Source organism: Athene noctua, chromosome 14 (genome assembly GCF_965140245.1).
Source record: "Athene noctua chromosome 14, bAthNoc1.hap1.1, whole genome shotgun sequence".
In the NCBI taxonomy this organism is placed as follows: domain Eukaryota; kingdom Metazoa; phylum Chordata; class Aves; order Strigiformes; family Strigidae; genus Athene; species Athene noctua.
The window spans coordinates 3,433,632-3,451,480 of NC_134050.1; the positions used below are offsets into that span (position 1 = coordinate 3,433,632).

The window sequence follows — 17,849 nt, forward strand, 5'->3', positions numbered from 1 at the left end:
ATGCTATCAAATAAAATCACAGACTAAAACATACTTTCACAATTACATGTTGTTCCTCTTCTCATCTGTCACTCAAAAGTTAGTGCCTCTGAAGAGAAACAGAGCTTCAATTTCTCTAGAAATCTGTAAAAGAGAAAGAGGCTCTAAATTAAATTGGTCTAAAGAGGGGGCCAAGAGGAAGCCAAGAACAGGTAACAGGATTTTCCAGGCTCTGTGCTTCATCACAGGTTATTTCAGGTCAAATAGAGGGTGTTCACTGCCTGCAGAAGTCAGAAAAGGTAACCCATTTCAGAGCACTAGCTACTGAAAGTTAACATCATCATTTAAGGTGCACTGCACACTCATTAGTCATCTCTAACACACTCAGTGCTCATCCCTGTTAATCTCCTCATACTTGGTTTCACACACAACCCAACCAGAGTTCTAAAATAGTTTCAGACACCAGGAGATCCATCTCACACTTCACCCAAAGAACGAGCTTTTCTCACAAGACACGGATTGAAAGTAATACATTATTTTCCACTCCATCACAGATTTTCAGTCAAGAGATCTGAAGAAAAATATTTCAGTGACTGAGGAACAGAGACATCTAGCTTAGTAAAAGCTCCCCAGCATCGAGCTCCACTCTTACCTCCCTTATTTCCAAAGGCAAGAAAATTGAACAGTTAAACCAGCTGAAAATAAGTATTTGACCAGCTGTGAGTTTATATAACCCATCTACAGGAGCTCCAGAGCTTCGATAAAGAAGTCCTAAGGATGTTTTCCTTGTCAAATCAATCCTATGGCCAAGGTTTTCAAAATTCTCCTGTGACTGTACTGTGACATTATCGAGGAGTTGAAGAAACTCGGAAAACACAAAAAGGTACAAACAAGCTTTTTCGAGGTATGAAAGGTGGATACCATTTCATAAAATTCAACAGCAAACACGTAGGTGAGGAGCGCTGCCATCACCACGAGGACATCCTACTTCCACGTTTCTTCTTCCCTCGATTGAGTATCACCGGTTGATTATCAGCCCTGCTCTACACGATAGTTAGTCGATAGAGCAGCCTAACTCAGCCGTAATGCTTCTGCATATAGAATAAAATAATTATATATTCAGTGAAACTAAGGCTTGTCTAATAAAAAAAAAAAATAAAAAGCATCGATGTTTTCTGCCCTTTTCCACAAAATTCTGTGCAGAAAGCGATACTGCCTAGGGTAACTATTCTGAATGTGCACAGCAGTCATATGCCACGATACTTTCACCAACCTCACGTTGCAATAGCAAAATTTAGCTCAACTAAAAGAAGTTTTCTTTCTGTTATTTAACATTCCTCTGAAATACATGTTGGGCCTCAAATGACAGCCCTGTGCCCATTACCAATGCTTTGCTTCCCCTCCCCCCACGCCGCCCAAAAGCCAACTGTAAAATTCCTGTTTCAAAACGCCCCGTTTTGTCAAAAGGATCTTTGTTGCTATAATCAGCATACCAGCAGAATGGAAAATACGAGAAAAATAATATATACTGTTAAAAAAGAAAACTATTCAAAAAACAGGAAGAGTGCAAACCCTTAAAATAGTACAGAGGGGTACATCCCTAAACACACAGGCTTGGAGAAGCACAGCCTGACATTCCTATGTGTTTAGGCAGGGATTTTCTTGAGAATTAAGCATAGTTAATTCTGTTCTACCCAGGAGCCGGTAAGCTAACAGTCTTTCTCTAGAAGTGCTGCTCAGCCTCCCATCCCTTTTAACAGACACAATCAATCCGACACATGCTTTTTGACAAATCACCTCCGAAACAACGTTTGTTTTGAAGCAACTGCTCGATACTGAAGGACGTAACCAGAAAAGCAGCACACACAAATTTTAATATTTATATCAGTTGTGTCAACTTCTGTTAAGATGAGTTGAAAGCTCACTCTTCCTCCCCACACCCTGTCTTTGTCTCTGGCATCTCGTTATGCAAGGAGTCTGTCTCGTTTCCCTGTTTCTGCAGGTAATTGTTTGAAAGACAGGAGGGAAACAAACACAAAAAAACCCGAAACAAAGAAAAATCACAGGCGCTGGTAGAGGTGCCAGCTCAGGGGCAGTCTCCCGAGAAATTTTTTAAAATTCAACTTTATTCCAGCTGATGGAATCTCCCCGATTACAAAGTGTCCTCAAACCCAGAGAGCCACACACCACCACCACAAGCCGAATCAGAGCATCTAGGGGAACGTATCTAGAAAAAAAATAATTTACCAGCACAACCGATGCCACACCCTGAGCAAGCAGCAGAACTCGCACTACAACAGCAGTCCCCGGTAATAAATGCATAAATAAATGCAAAAACTCTATCTAATTCCCGTTTTACATGATTATAAACATCATCTCACCGTGCGCTACCATAAAAGGTTCGCAGCAGCACAGATAAAGCAGTCACCGCTGTTACATCGGTATCAGTTTTCTCCCAGTAAGCCCATGTTAACACTTTGCTCTATTTATTTGCGATCTCACCATGCCGCTTCGTAATACAGTCTTGACCTATTTTCCAGGTGCTTAATTAATCTCTTTGCTGGCTGCCATGCTTATTAGACAGTTACTGCCTGAGTTTTCAACTTATAGAAGCATTTAGCAAATTTACTTTCTGACATAACAATCATTCCACAGCAGAGTTAGTGCTCACAGTCCAGTCAAGCTTTTCTACTTTGTGTGAAATCAGAGTATAAACTTTTTGTAAATGATGTAATGGGATGTAATACTGGGGCGGGAGGGGGGGGGAATAATCACAGAAATATGCATTGTTATCAACAACTGCAGCTTTACTTAAGGCCATTGTCTCTCACAGTAATAACATGTTTTCCCACAATCTAAAGATACTAAAAGTAACCGAAATAAACAAAGTTACAGACAAGCAGGAAGATGCAAAAACATCAGAGAGCCACATCATTTCTGGGAAAGCAATCCTGGGAATCTCAAAACAACTTACCGAGTTAACAAAAAAGGAAGCCAGGGCAGCTTTTGGCACTGACATTTTAAATCAGATGCAACAGTTAGTAACAAAAGTATAGCCTCAAAAGAAAGACGTTTACGTGGAAGCACACAGCTCTGACGATTAAAGGTTCAATGTAAATTCAAAAAGAAAATAAAACCACTGTCTCCTACAGCGCTAAACACACGCAAAGGCATCTACCACTTTTATAACTGATATCACGATGAATCAACAACCAGGACAAACCCAGCACAATCCCTGCTGCAGACATCACGTTAAAGCCACCAGCAAGAACCCCCTCTGTTTTCCCAGAGCGAGCTCTTGGGAACTGACCAAATTTTAAAGCGTCAACTTCCTTTCCAGTTGTTTTTATTTGTACCGGCCCCTCGGCACCAGCTGCCCCCACAGCGCGGAGGAGGGGGGCCGCCGCCGCCGCTCTCTTCTCGGGGGTCGGGTCCCGCCGGGGCTACGAGGAGGCACCGAGGCGGAGGCAGCCGGGAGCGGGACCGGGAGCGGGACCCGTCCCGGGAGGAGCCGCCGCCGCGCCCGGGCGCCACCCGCGGGACCCCCCGCGCCGGGAGGGGAGCGGGGCCCCGCCGCCGCCCCGAGGCCGGTAACGGGCGAAGCGGGCAGCCACGCCTCCCCCCTCGCCGGGCGGCGGCGGCCTCACCCGGCACCGGGGCCGCGGCGGCAGGGTCGGGGCGGGCGCTTCCCCGCGCCGGCGAAGGGGAAACTTCGGGGACGCGGCGGAGCAGGCGCCGTCGAGGGCGACGGGAAGGGGAAGCGGCGCTGCCCGCTCCCCGCCGCCCGGCTCCGGCAAGGGCAGCCGGTACTCCGCGCCTAGGCGACGGGCAGCGGCCACGGAGCCCGCCGCCCCCCCCCCCGCCGCCGCGGAAGGGGGCGAAAGCCGCCGGCCAAGGCAGTGCCCCGCGCCCCCTCCGGGGACGGCCCCGCTCCTCCTCTCCCGGCCGCTCACCTTCACGGATCGGGCCGCACTGGCGTCCGAGCTGGAGCTGCCGCCGCCGCCCTGGGCATGTCCGGGAGCGCCCCGGGAAGCGCCGCTCCGGCCGGGCTCAGCCCCTCAGCCCCGCCGCTCCTGCCGCCGCCGCCTCGGCCGCTGCCATCTTGTCCTGGCGGCTGGGAGGGAAGAGCCCCAGCTCAGCCCGCTCGGCAGCCCGGGCCTCCGCCTCATCTTCCCGGGGAGGGACCCAGCCCGCCCCCGGCCGCCGCCTCCTCCGCCTCCGCCTCCCTCCCGCCTCCGCCGCTGTCCTGCCCGCGGCGGCCTAGCGGCGCCCGCCGCCGCCCATCGCCCCGGAGCGGCGGGACGCGGCCCCCGCCGAGCGCTCCCGAGGGGAAAGCGGGGGGGGGTGGGGGAGCCTGCGGGCCGCACCGCACCGCGGCCCCGCTCCGGCGTGCCCCGGCGCCGCGCCCCAGCCCGCGGGGCCCAGCCTGCGGGGCCCTCCCGCCGCCCGCTCCGGCCCGGCCCGGCGCGGCGCCTCAGCGGCAGCGCCCCCGCCCGGCCCCGCCGCCCGCCGCAGCCGGGAGCCGCCCCGCGCCGCCGCCCTCCGCCGCCTCCCCCGGCGCTGCGCGGGCTCCCCCGCACCCCCGGCCGAGCGCGGCGGGCCCGCCGCCGCCGCGGGGCCGCTCTCCGCTCTCCGCGCGCACGCCCAGCGCTGCCCGGCCCGGAGGCAGCGCCCGGCGCCTCTCCCGCCCCGCCGCGGCCAGGCAGGTGTGCGGCCGCCGCCGCCCCGCACAGCGGCGGAGCCCAGGCGGGACCCTCGGCCGCCCGCCCGCCCCGGGGAGCCGTGCGGGGACAAGTTGCCGCGCACCTACCGCTAACGCGGCCCGGTCCGGCACTGCCCGGGGAGAGGCGACCTCCTGCTCCCCGGGGAGCACCCGCCGAGCCCCGGGCAGCCTCCCGCGGCGGCGGCCCTGCCCGCCACACGGCAGGCGGGGAGCTCGCCCCCCCCCTCGCTCGCCGCCAACTCCCTGAACATTCACGGGTGCGTGACACGCGTGAGGGGAAAACTGGCGCCAGGGAGAAGCCCCGACCCTCAAACCCTGCAGCTCAGCAGACGGCGGTGTCAGGAGGAGCACGCGAACTCCGAATTCGTTTCAATGAGTGCTCTTGCTTTGTAAGATGAAGAGACACCCCCCCGCTATCCCGCCCTGAAAAATAAGCACGAAGCACCAACCTTCTAGATGCAGCCTGCCATCTTCCCCTGAGGAGCGGCCCTGGCCACGTTAGCCTGATACCACCAGACACCCCCCTCGCTACGCGAGAAACTGGATGGAGCAAATGTAACGGCCATTGTGCGCCCCGCGTTCAAGTTCAGCATTTTGCCTTGCCCAACTCCTGACAAAAGAACAGGATACTCCCTCGGTAACATCATGCCCCGAATATTATTATACAGCGCTCGAACATTCGCGGTTGGTTTCGGACTGGTCAACTTCTGCACAACCAGCATTCTTGACCCTAAATAGTATTCAGCTGATGTGGGGTGAAAAAGGAATTACTGTTTGCCTATAAAGTAGTTAGCCCCAAGATAAATCCTTGACTGCAGCTACAACTGGACGTCACATGCTTCTCCACCTCTTGCCAAAAATAACCAACAGTTTCTCTATTTACTCGCACAACTGCATGTACTCTCCTATTTTTCTCTCGCTACTTGTTCCTGTATTTTCAACACGTGCCTGCTTGATTTTAACCTTTATTTAGGTCTAATCCTTGTAATACAGATTGCCAGGATGTTAAGTCGGAATTTTAATTAATTAATTGGAGAAGACAGAGTTCCTGGATGGATGTACTAAAACCTAACATTGGCGTTACTACCGTAACACCACCAATATTCGGTCTTGTAAGTAAAGAGACGTATAATTTAGGGGTGGGGAAAAATAGGTGGGTGTCAATGTTAGTAAATTACAGCTCTCAAGAGCTGCTCATCACATCTTTTGCTTACTAATTTTATAAGTATTAATCAACCTTCTCTTCACACATCTAAAAAAATAACGTCCTACAGAATTATTCAGCTACACGTTTTATTAACGTCTAATCTATTTTAAAAGACTTCAAATGTTTGTAAACAGTCTTGCTGATTACTTAACCATACAAACTCGAAAAGGGCTTAACAAAGTAAAGCGTGAAGTATATGCCGATTCGATCTGGAAGTATATTTTATCTGCAAACATAAATTAGCATACATGTCACCCCGAATTACATGTTTGTGATCTACTGAAAAAAGAAATCCTCCTTTTCAGCTACTAACTAGTCTTAACATATTTTTATAGCTGTTTCTTAAGAACTATTTCTAGCCATTTTCTTATATCTCACCATGCAACTTCTTACAGTTCGATAACCAAAACAATCCAAATATTGTTGTAAACCTGAATGATACTGATCATCTAAAAATAGACAAAATTATTAATCCAATGCTCCACTGATATATTTGCACAATTTTCACCAACTTTCAGAAATAGATTTTAATTCGGGTTTAGAGAAGAAGGGGGTGATTTGGGGGTGATTATCCTCTCTAGTTATACTGGTCTCTCTCTGGAGTTTTGAGTTGGCCGTATTTGCTAAACAACAGAGCCTCCCAAAACACCTCACCACTGCCAGTGTTGTCCTCACGTTCCAGTTTTCACTAATTAGATCCAGCTAGACTTCCACTCAGCCTACAACAGGAGTATCATCAGCAGGTAATCAAACTCTCAAAACTAGCCAAAACTCCTTCAGCTGCTGGATCTCTGAAAATCCATTATTTGTCCTTACTTGGGCGATGTTTCGCTTAAAGGCTTCCTTGTGCTCAGTGAAAATTTCATCATACTTCAGACTAAAGGGCCTAAACCTTTTCCGTCAGTCAACTATGCGTAAGGCTTACTTTGGCCACAGAAGGGTTTTTAACTACCTACAGAATGTGGTAAGACAACATTAGATGTATCAACGAGTTTTAAACACTCGGATGAACATTTCAGTCAGAGGTTTAATACGACTGAGAAGCCCTCACATGATTTTTTTGTCATCAGAAAAACAGGAAACACTTCCTCGTCCTAATTTTCTCTTGGCAGGTACATTTTGTGGTGGTAGGTAACTGAGGGGTTAATACGGACACTCCTGTTACACCTGTAAGTAATGTGGACTACTGATACCACTTGGAGGGGAGTGTCTTGTTTCAAAGTACTTAAGTAACTCAGTGGAAGGAGGCCCATGTCATTTAGATTCATTTATAAACTTCAGCATTGAAACACACACCTCCATAGGCTCTTTGTTCCTCCTTGTTTCTATACCTTTGCAGAGGATAAGCAGGAGTTAGGTGTGAGTGCTCAGAGGGGAAAGAAGAAACAAAAGTTATAGAAGATATTTCCAGTAGACGTAATCTATTCTGCAGCAAAAAAGATACGATCTGAGGACAAACGCCGGCTAGAAGCTTTTTGGCAGCACACCTACCAATGACATTTTGTGCTATTTTTGTTATCAAAATCCCAAGCATAGACACAGACAGAAAATGCTTTGGCTAGAACAATTTGTTTCACTCATCAAACTGCTATAAACTATATAATCATACACTTTTTATGGCCAGTATGAGTTGTTTATATCAGCTTATGACTTGTTTCTATCAGCTAGGCTCTTAATTCGTGAATGAACTTGAGTCCTGAACAAGGCTGTGCTATTAGAGCTGCTCAGAGGAGCAAAACCACAAAGATAAGGACAGGAGAAGGCAAGACCATAGGGCTGTAATTCCATCCACCAGGCCTTTCACTCGGTCGCTAATAATGTAGGGTGCAATTGCACGAAACAGCAAGCCACACTCCAAGTTCATTGCTGGGAAAAGGGAGAGAACTGGTCTCCTGCAATTTTCTTGATCTGCTCTCCACACATCCAGTTAAATTCTGTCGGTGATAACTCCTCATTGCTGGCGTTCAACCTCCCATTTAGCAAATTCAAGTTGCTCAGCAAAAAAAGGATTTTCTTGGGCGAGTTGAATCAGCTCAGGAATACACTTCTTGAATGTCAAAGCTAAGACAAAGAAGAAGGCAGAATTTTCCTTTACAGCTAGGAGTTAGAGCTGCACAGACTTCAGTTTACTTTTCTGGGCAGAAATTATGAAATCCAAACAAGCCAGAAGCGTGCTGGTTGGCAACGGGTTGTTGTGACCACTGAAGGTATCCAGGCTGTAGTCACCTAACCTGAAGAGTGTGAGCAGCAAGATCAAATCAACACAAGGAGGGTGGAATAGGGGAAGGTACCACTTCAATTTTTCTCTTTTTTTTTTTTCTCCAAACTTGCAGGCCATAGTCGTTAGTCCTTCCCGCAGTATTTAGCAATATCCGTTAAGCAAGGAATTAATAGTATTTGTTTTTCATATTGGCTGAAATATTTTATGCTTACAATACTTATCCTCCCAAAACAAAGATAAGACTGGACAAAATGAACTTGTTTCCTCTCCTTGAAATTCCTTATCTAAAGTATATTTTTTAACGGATGTAACCATTGCTGAAGTATCACTTCTATTACGAGAAACGAGCACCTGATGCGATGTATTTGGATTAAAACTTTTTAAGATCCAAATTCCTGCTGAAACCTGTAAAGGGATCTGAGCTAAACTGATAAAGTGTTTTTTTAAAACATAAAAATTTAAATTTACACTTTCTACTGATTACCATCATATTCTGATAAACACAGCTCAAAGTTTCCTCAGATCCCCCCCCTACAGATTTGTTTGCTAGACATATCCAAAACCCAACCTTCTGTTGCTGAGCATAAACGAAAAATCTCTTTCAAATTTAAAGCAAACATACACTTTGCTCTTTTGCAACAACTGAAAGGTCGGTTGAGAAGCACTGTATTTCCTCAATTAAAAAAAAAAAAAAAAAATCACACAGGTTTCTCTACGCAGTTTATATTATTTAAGTCATTTGCAAAAATAAGCACGGATATTCAAACACAAATTGCAGCATTTATTTCCACTCCATTGTTTTGCATCAAAACACTACTTTCTTTAGTAAAACGAGGACTAAAAATAAAAAGGGAGAGGAGGCATTTTGTTTATTGCTTGGTGTTTAATTTGCAAGTTAAACAGCCTGGCTCCTCCACAAGATTTAAAAGCTGCAAAGGAGAGAATACACCTTCCATGGGCTAGTGGTGGTTTCTAGGGCTTTGTACAATGCTGATGTTCATTTCATGAAGACATCTCGGTTCCTTCCAGATCTCCTGAGGGATGCATGAGGAGCCATCTACTTGTGTGGCTCTTCCAAAGAAGAAAACCAGACTGAAAATGTTCTTCCGCTTGCCTGTCTTTCTGCTTGTTTCTTCCTCAGCCCTTAAAACCCAGTTCTAAGGAACCTCACACACTATCCTGACGTTGCTATTTCAAATTCCACCAAGCACTAATGGTAACTCTTAGGAAATTAACTTGCCTTGCATACAAAGATAATGACAGGGTGACTAAAATAGCAAGTCTTAGGAAATGTAAAAGGAATCTTTAAAATCTTTTGGGTTATCATGCAGATAAAAACTGGCTGTCTTGAGATGAACTGTCTCTTCTTGTAATGAATTCTTTCCTTAGGAAAATAATGAACAGACAATTTCGTGCAAGGACAGCCTTCCAAAAAAACTCTAAGTGCTCACTAAAGGAAAAAACAGCCTTGAAGAACTGCTCGGTTATGTTTCTTCACTGAAAAATTAAAACAAACTGTAGGAAACTTCTGATGTTTCCTACAATGCAACCTAACAGAAGGGGATTTGAAAACTTGGCGCTGAGGACCTGCTGTCCATACTAAATGAAAACTAACATCCACTGCTGGCTGGATCACATCTGCTGGTTTAGTTTCAACCAAAGCCAATAAAGGTTAAGGTTACTCATTCCAAGGTTGCTCTATGATGCAAGCAAAGCATGGTAAGTCAGGATTCACAAGAGGATCTCTTCAGAAATGCACACCTCATCCAAACTAAAACACTGACGCCCTTATTTTTCACATCACAGAAAGGCAGTATGACTACATTATAGAAGAGTGACATTTCTGTATCGAGCAGCAGAAAAAACACAAAGCGGAAAAATATCAAGGGGTTTATCTTGAAATTACGTAAATGATTACTACTTCAATTTAGGATCTGCAGAACTTTTAAAAATTATTGTTTGTTTTCAACCTCATTGTTCTTTTAAGTGCCACAGTTGTTGAAACAACCAGCTGGGACAACTATATTTAAAAAAAAATATGGCACCCTGCCAATTGTCACAGATTATTTTGTCCAGGGGTACTGTGAAATGCTTATTTCTCTGCTTGCGCTCATATCACATCAGTAGGTGTAGATCTGACAGATGCTTCATCACTATGCCTTAAACTATGCTAAGTTCTTGTTCATATTTACAGAGGACCACAAAGAGTTCAAGTAATGCAATATTCTATAGGATAGTTTAAATGTCTTCACTGAATCCTGTAAATTATGATGTAATTTATGTATATATACATAAATATAAATATGTGTATATATATATGTAAATTATAACGTATCATGGTATTGTATTTTTCAGTCTATATTTTCATTTTCAGTCTGTTCTTCCTCTTTGTAAGAGCCACAGAAGTAGATCATTCCTCATGCATACACTTTGGAAGGTCCACAGGAAAGGGTATATCTTCACAGAATGTACCATGATATTGCAAATTTCTAGTTTGACACTGCAAATTTTCTTGAAAGAGTCTTTCCAACTAGTTATTTTCATGTAGTTATTAGCCTCCGTGGTCTTTGTGGTGTTTTTAAAAAAAATTTTAAAACCTTATTTCAAACTAAAATTCCAGTGGTATAGTGCTAATTTGTAAAAATTTTAATAGAAAATACAGTACTTCTTACTGTTGCTTTGAAACGAGCATCATTTCTGCACCCTACACTTGAGAATATTCATAGGGTACCAATCCACTATTACCAACCATTTCATTTTTACTGTTGAGTAATCACTTCTTTTTTTAGAGACTGTAAGATCAAGGGTTGCAGACAGACGAACATCACAAATGTTCCAGCTGACCTCACTTTCCAAAATGCATCATTCCTACAAATAAACGTCATTAAACAGAAGTGGCCAGTCAAATTACAGAAATTAAAACATAATCCCACGTTACTCAAGTGAGTAGTTGCTTATTAGCAGGTCTATTGACTCTAGGAAAACTATTTGTTTGAATAAAGGTTTCTGGGGCTGTGCTTTTGGGACATATGCCAAAGCCTTTTAAAGTAAATAGTCTGATTAACTGACTCCTAGTTTAGACTGATGTTTTACTGTGGCAAAGAGAAGTTTTATCTTTGTGGAGAAAATATCCCTCCCCCCACAAACCACAGCAGACAGGAGTGAAGCCTAGTTTAACTCCGGCAGGCACTGAATTCCATCCAAGCCTATTTTAGAATTAAATGGAAGCTGACCTCGTTACCTGGGTCCCTCCAACCTCACCGTGAAAGCACTTGAGGGCTGAGCCAGGGCTTTGCTATCAGCAGCTACAATTCAACCACATTCAAAACAAAAACCAAACCAAACCAAAAAATTCTTTTGTTGCACAAGTGTAAGGTCCTGTTACTAATCTGTCGGTGGCACAAATCTTCCCTGAGAAGCAGTTTTACTCGAGTCAGTTTGCACATAGCTTACAAATGTTCATCCAGACTCTCTTAATAGTTTAATACATCAGGAACTTTTCCATATGTTTTCCTACTTTTTAAAAGCAGATATCTTCATGTCTTCCTTGTTTTCCCCCCGTGAGACATCATTAATGAAATGCCAGTTAAAAATATCTTCTAAAGATTTAAATTACCACATTAGAGACACTCCTCCTAGAATGAACAACAGAAAAGGCATGTTTTAATTACACGAGTTATGAAACCAGATCAAACCATTATAAGGAAAAAAAAAACATTTCCTTCTTTAGCAAAGAACACATTTTCCTATAAATGTGTTTATTCTGAGATACAAATATTCTAATGACATTTTTCCAAATGCTAAAAAAGCTAACTTCTGCTTATTTTTTTCTTATTTTTCTGTGTCAAACGAGTAACAGTGCAAATCTGTTCCAAAAGAAAATGTGATGTTTAGCAGTAGTTTAATGAATTGTTTTGACCAAGTGAAATACACCACCTCCACTCCTAGTAATGAGACACTTGGCAGAAAGTATCACATCACAAGAACAAAAGCAGCAGACCGTCATTATGGTCCACAAAATACTGTAACCTCTGAGCAATCTCTCTTCAAACAATGGAGGGAAAGATAAGGTAACATTTCTACTTAGCTAACTGCATGTGCAGTTCGTGGTGGTGGTGCTTTAGCCTGTAATATTTTAACTTTATAAGCATTTTAATCACAGCAAAAGGTGTATAAACATTTTCATTTGCTTTTTTTTTTTTTAACATACAGTTGCTAGTAAGACTTGAAGCTCATGTTGCTTTCTGACTTAGATTGCAGAGACTTTTGATTAAACAACAAATGTTGTAGTGTAAAATACACTAAAATACCATCACAGTATCAGTTTTTGAAGACGACATGTCTGCCTGTGTGACATTTTAATTAGATTTGGGGTGAAGGCAGACAGGAAACCCGTTTGGTTTTCTGGGTTTATCATCTTTTGATATAATTACCACTCTCTGGTTACTGGGACAGCAAGTACAACCCTACACATATAAGATGTTTAAAAGAAGATGACAGAGCAGAAGTGGAAAGGAAAATGACAAATCTCTAGCTATAAAAACATGGTCATAGACATCATGTCAGGCTCAACACTAAAATGAACAGCGATGGGATAAAACAGGTGAGAAAATGGACAGAGACTGAAAAGCATCCAACATTATTGCTACACCAGGAAGAGCCTTGTTAGATCATGATGAGATTTTACTGAGTGTGTACACGCAAAAGTTTTAATGTTATCTTCAGAGTTTTGCACCAACAATGACATGATCTTGCCGTAGCTCCCCTTGGAAGAGATCACAAGGAACGGAAGAACTGCCATCAGGACACAGAGGCACAAGAGAAGGCCCATGGCATCAGTCTCAGATGCTATTTAAAACAGACTGAAGGTCTCAAGAAAACAGAAAACTGGAGATCCCTTTACAAATATGTTATTTTTGTCAACACTGTACTTGCGACTTCGAAAATACAGTTTCTACAGTTCTAATACGTGCACTGAACCTCAAGACCATTTTCAGATTTTTATTTTTTTTTTAAATACAAACTGCATGTCTCAGAATAAGAAAATGAACTGTCATGTGTTATATAAATAGTACATCTGCCAGGGATTAAAGTACTTCCATTCATACATATTGTGCCATATTTTAAAAAGGAAAAGGTATACAGCTATTCTATACAAATACAATTTAATAAGCGTAAATTAATTTATCCTTTTCCTACTTCAATGACAAAAGGCACCCTTGTAGAATTTTTCTATATACATTTTATAAAATAATTTTAAAATAAAAAATACAAATCTGAGAGTAGCCAGCTCTTTTAATTAAAAATATGCTTTGTTAGTAAATTTATTATTCAATTTCATAATTATTAAAACACTGCAATCTATAGTTCTTATTTGGATAATACTTCAAAATGTGTTAAAAGCGCATCCTGCGAGGAAATCTATCACCTGTAGTACCTAAAATACCTAAAAGCAGCTCAAGGTCATAGCTAGAAGGACAAACGTTAGGGCACAGACTGAAATACCCCAAAATTAAGGCATGAAAGAGAGCAGAAAAAAGCACTACTTAATCAACAGATATGGACTTTTCAACTAACGTGTCTATAGAAGAAAAGCAACACCGTTTAATTCATTGAACATGTTTTAAGGTATTTATTTTTGAGCTGTATTTGGTATACACGTGTACACCTGGGTTTATTCACTTGTTAATCATTTATTCTTAAGAAGAGATTACAAAACAGCGGAAGAACACGTACAGATCTTGGGAAGCAGCATCCCAGACCATGAAAGCGGAGTCATTACTTGGAGAGAAATCCTACAGGTCTCCTCACAAGACAGAGGTCCCAGGCAGACCAAAGGTCTGTGTTCAGCAGTCTCCATGGCAACAGCAGTGGGCATCGCACACAGGGTACCACATCCCACATTCCAGTCAACACGCCAAAAAGCAGTCCTGTTACTAGTTTTGCTCTCCTCCCTACACCTCATAGAGTTTCCTTTTATACCTAGTTTTCCTCTTTGTAGCTGTTAATCACACAATATGATTGTTATCACCACCAGCGCTATTAGCCATTAATTGTAACATACTCAGGAACAGGCCAGGGCAATCAGCAGCATCAGGGCTGGGCATAAACTTTCTAACGCCTGACTGTAAAAAGAAAGCTAACAGACAGTTACGCACAACACAAGCAACGCTGGCTAAAAGAATTCCTGGTGCAAATCCATTATGGTCAGTAAAGTTATTTCTAGGATGAATATGGCTCCAAACACTTATTGATTACTGAAGAAAATTTGCACACTGAATATTTTATTTTATCAAGTTTCTTATGTATACACCTATTAAGATCAATGCTGGAAGAACAGTAAAAGTTCTATTTTCATTCCAGTGTCTCCTGGTGCTTTGTGTGTTATAACGACTACAGAAACCAATCAAAATCACATCATGCTTAAAATAAATTACTAATTAACAGGAGTTAGTGGAATTACAGAATGTTGGTATTAATTTTAACAGACAGAGACAGGAATATTAGCAGAGTAGCCCAAATTATGGACCAGAATTTCATGGTCAGGAGTCACCTAAAATATAAAACAAAATGATAGCTTCTGAATTAAATCTTACGGAGCTTGCTATCTTAGTATGAGACAAGAGATAACAGATGGATTCAGACAGAAAAAGGGGGTATACAAGGAAAAAGGAGACAATGTTGGCCAGCACTATAGGCAGTCCTATCAGTGCACCAGCTGCCCGCTTGCCTCAGGAGTCCTTATTTCCTGAAGGAAGAAAGTTTGCCAGAGCCAGTGTTATTCATTTTTGTAGCGCTGCCAACATTTTCCCTCTCCTGAACAACAAAAATGCATATACCATGTAAAGCCCAAGAAATACAATACCAGTCTCACTGAAATCTTCAAAGTACATCAGTGACATGGGTGGGATCAAGATTTTACTTGGATGCTTTCCCATTTCTTCAAGCGCTGATTACACACGTCTCAACATACCCTCAAAAGCCGGTACCTGGAGATCAAAATTTACTGAGAAAAGTATAAAAACCACCCCAAAACTGGATTGTTAGTGTGGTTCCATTCATCATTATATGCCATAAAGACATGGAAATCAGCTTCTTATAGCCTGGCATGATGACAGCTATTTACTTGTGAATTTAAAAGCAGTATAAATATTTTTGTTTTAACACATGAAATGCAACTATCAGTCATCAAACTTGACAATTTACATGCATTTCTTTAGCAGGTGCAAATTCATGTATCATACTAGAAACTAATAACTATTTCACAGCAGGCTATGAGTAGCTTTTCATTCATTTTTTATTATATAGTTGTATCTATTACATTGTGAAAGATTGCTTTAGCTGCTTATATGAAGCTTTTAAGCCAGAAGAGCATTCCACTCAACAGCCAATACTGAAAAGTTTAATTCAATAATTACTTTTTTAACTTTCTCGTGCTTCAATTTCAAGCCTAAAATATTATCTTTAATTAAAAATACAATAGGAAATTGCCTGGTTATCTAGTTTTTTAACAGTATACTTCTTAGTATAAGGCACTTAAAACTAATTTAATCACTGCCTGTAGCCTGTGCACTAAGTGCTGCTTAAAAATGAGCTGGTTAACCCATGTCCCTTAACTGATTTGCTTTAGATACCTAAGGAAAAAAAAAAAAAAAAAATCAGCTCCTGCCTGTATTTCTGATCAGCGATGGAGTATCTTGACTGCAACAACCTTTCATCTTTCAACAGTTGCCTCAATGTTTTCTGGTCTAGCAGACTCAATTCTGTCCTTTCTAACATCATTTGCATTTACATTATTTACAAAGATTTTCAATTGCCTTTTGTACCTTATTACCCTCATTAAGTGACTGTGGAATCAAACGTACTCATTCAAACATCTTCGGCAAAGCTCCTTTCTGAACAATACTTTTCATTTAGTTTCTTTTCAGAATATAATTTTTAAATCTTGACATTTATTAAACAAACAATAATGAAGTTGTGAGGCTTCCAGAGTGATTTATTTTTTGAGACCTCTTTCTAACCTTTCAATTTAAATCTTAATTTGGCATTAGTTTAACACGGGAAAGTGAAATCCATTTTTCACTTTAATCCTAAATCAATATTAGATCAGAGAATTATTTTATCCGATTCACAGAGCATATATTTTACCGTTAAAAGTAATACGTGGCAGTGAATATATGTAATGCTGCTTAAAAATAATTTATTTTAGTCCACAGAAAACTCACAACTTCCTATTTCCACAAATCACAACGAGAAGTCCATTTGGGTTTTTTTGAGACACCTTAAAATAATTTTGTCTCTCTGTAGTCCTTCTCTGTATACTGATCTTGCTTAGTTGATGCTAATGGGTACCTAGAAATGAGGTGGTTAACACAACCCCTAAAATCTTTGTTATAACATCTGTAGATTCTTCTACCTAAAACACACCAATACAGCCCACAGAAGTAATTGAGCTGGAAGAAAAACATGATTTAAATGCAACAGCTTGATTACGTTGCAACACGTTGACATTATTTATTACAAATATCTGCAAAATCACCACACTTTCATGATTCCTCCCAATCTAGTTGAGTCAGTATTTCTTAGTAGAAAACCAGGTTTAATCAGTATTTCCCAAAAAAGAATGGTAAATATTTCAAAACTTACTGAACATAATCAGATGATATTCAAACTAAAACCTCTCTGAATATTTTATAAAAGAACCTTACAAATATAATTTTATCCCTGGCATTGGGAGTGTGCAAGTATTGCAAACGGTGTGGTTTAGTTTACAGTGGTTTGTTTGTGTTTTGTTTTGGGTTTTTTTAAAAAAAAAATCTGTTTCATCTTCCATTAATAGTCACTCCCCAATTATTAAAGCTCTTGAAATTAGTTTGTCTCATGAGGTCAACCGGTACATCCCACCCCACAGCAGGGAGTGCTGACTGACAATGCCTCAATACCTGTTTCTGAGCAAGCAGTGGCTCAGGAAAACCATGGCTGCTGCCAGTCATGTATTCATCATATTAATTACCTGAAATGCTTCTCAGCAGGCTGGGAATGACACCCACTGACAACGGCGGAGGTGGGGAGCTGCACCCCACCATCACCTAGAAGACAGACAGAAAGGGCAGATCCTTGTGCCACAGAGCTTAAGCTCATCTTTCCTTTCCTAGCCGCAAGCTGGTGGGTAGTAATTGTACCATTTTGTCAAAGACTTTTCAATGTTTTTCAAACTGTCCCCTTCAGTCATGGAACAGCTTTTGCAGTCACCTGCAGAATTTCCTCTCACTGATGCTAAACCACCCATGGATGTGTCCACAGGAGCTGTGGTGCTGCTTTACATCACTGATGGTCCAGCAACACGGCAGGACTGAAAACCACCCATGGAATCAAAGAGAAACAATGGAAAAATTGTGCTTTTTTTTTTTTTTTTTCCATCAAAAAGCTTTACAGTAAGTTCACTTTCTAGTTAAGGTAAACCACAGTGCTCTGTAGTGGTCTGTCAGGAACGACAACATCAGTTGTACTATTGGCAAAGTTTTGATTTTCTTAGAATGAGACGACATTAAACTTTACAGTTAGCTCAGCCAACACTGTAGTGATTAAATTTAACAATGTTAAATTTCATTTAGTCAATTTTTGTATCCTATATTAAGAACACACTTCTCCTGGGCTGCGTGATTATTTTTCCATTTCCAGAGCTCTCCCTCCCACACGGTCAAAGGTTAAGACCCTTC

General features: G+C 42.3%; 1 protein-coding gene across 1 annotated transcript in view; it reads right to left on the reverse strand.

Annotated features, from left to right (window-relative positions):
* HIPK3 (homeodomain interacting protein kinase 3) overlaps positions 1–4,134 on the reverse strand; it is a 74,867-nt gene extending 70,733 nt beyond the window's left edge. The window contains exon 1 of the mRNA XM_074917800.1: positions 3,933–4,134. The gene's annotated coding sequence lies outside the window, so the exon portion shown is untranslated. The remainder of the gene's footprint in view (positions 1–3,932) is intronic.
* Between the last annotated feature and the right edge of the window lie 13,715 nt (positions 4,135–17,849).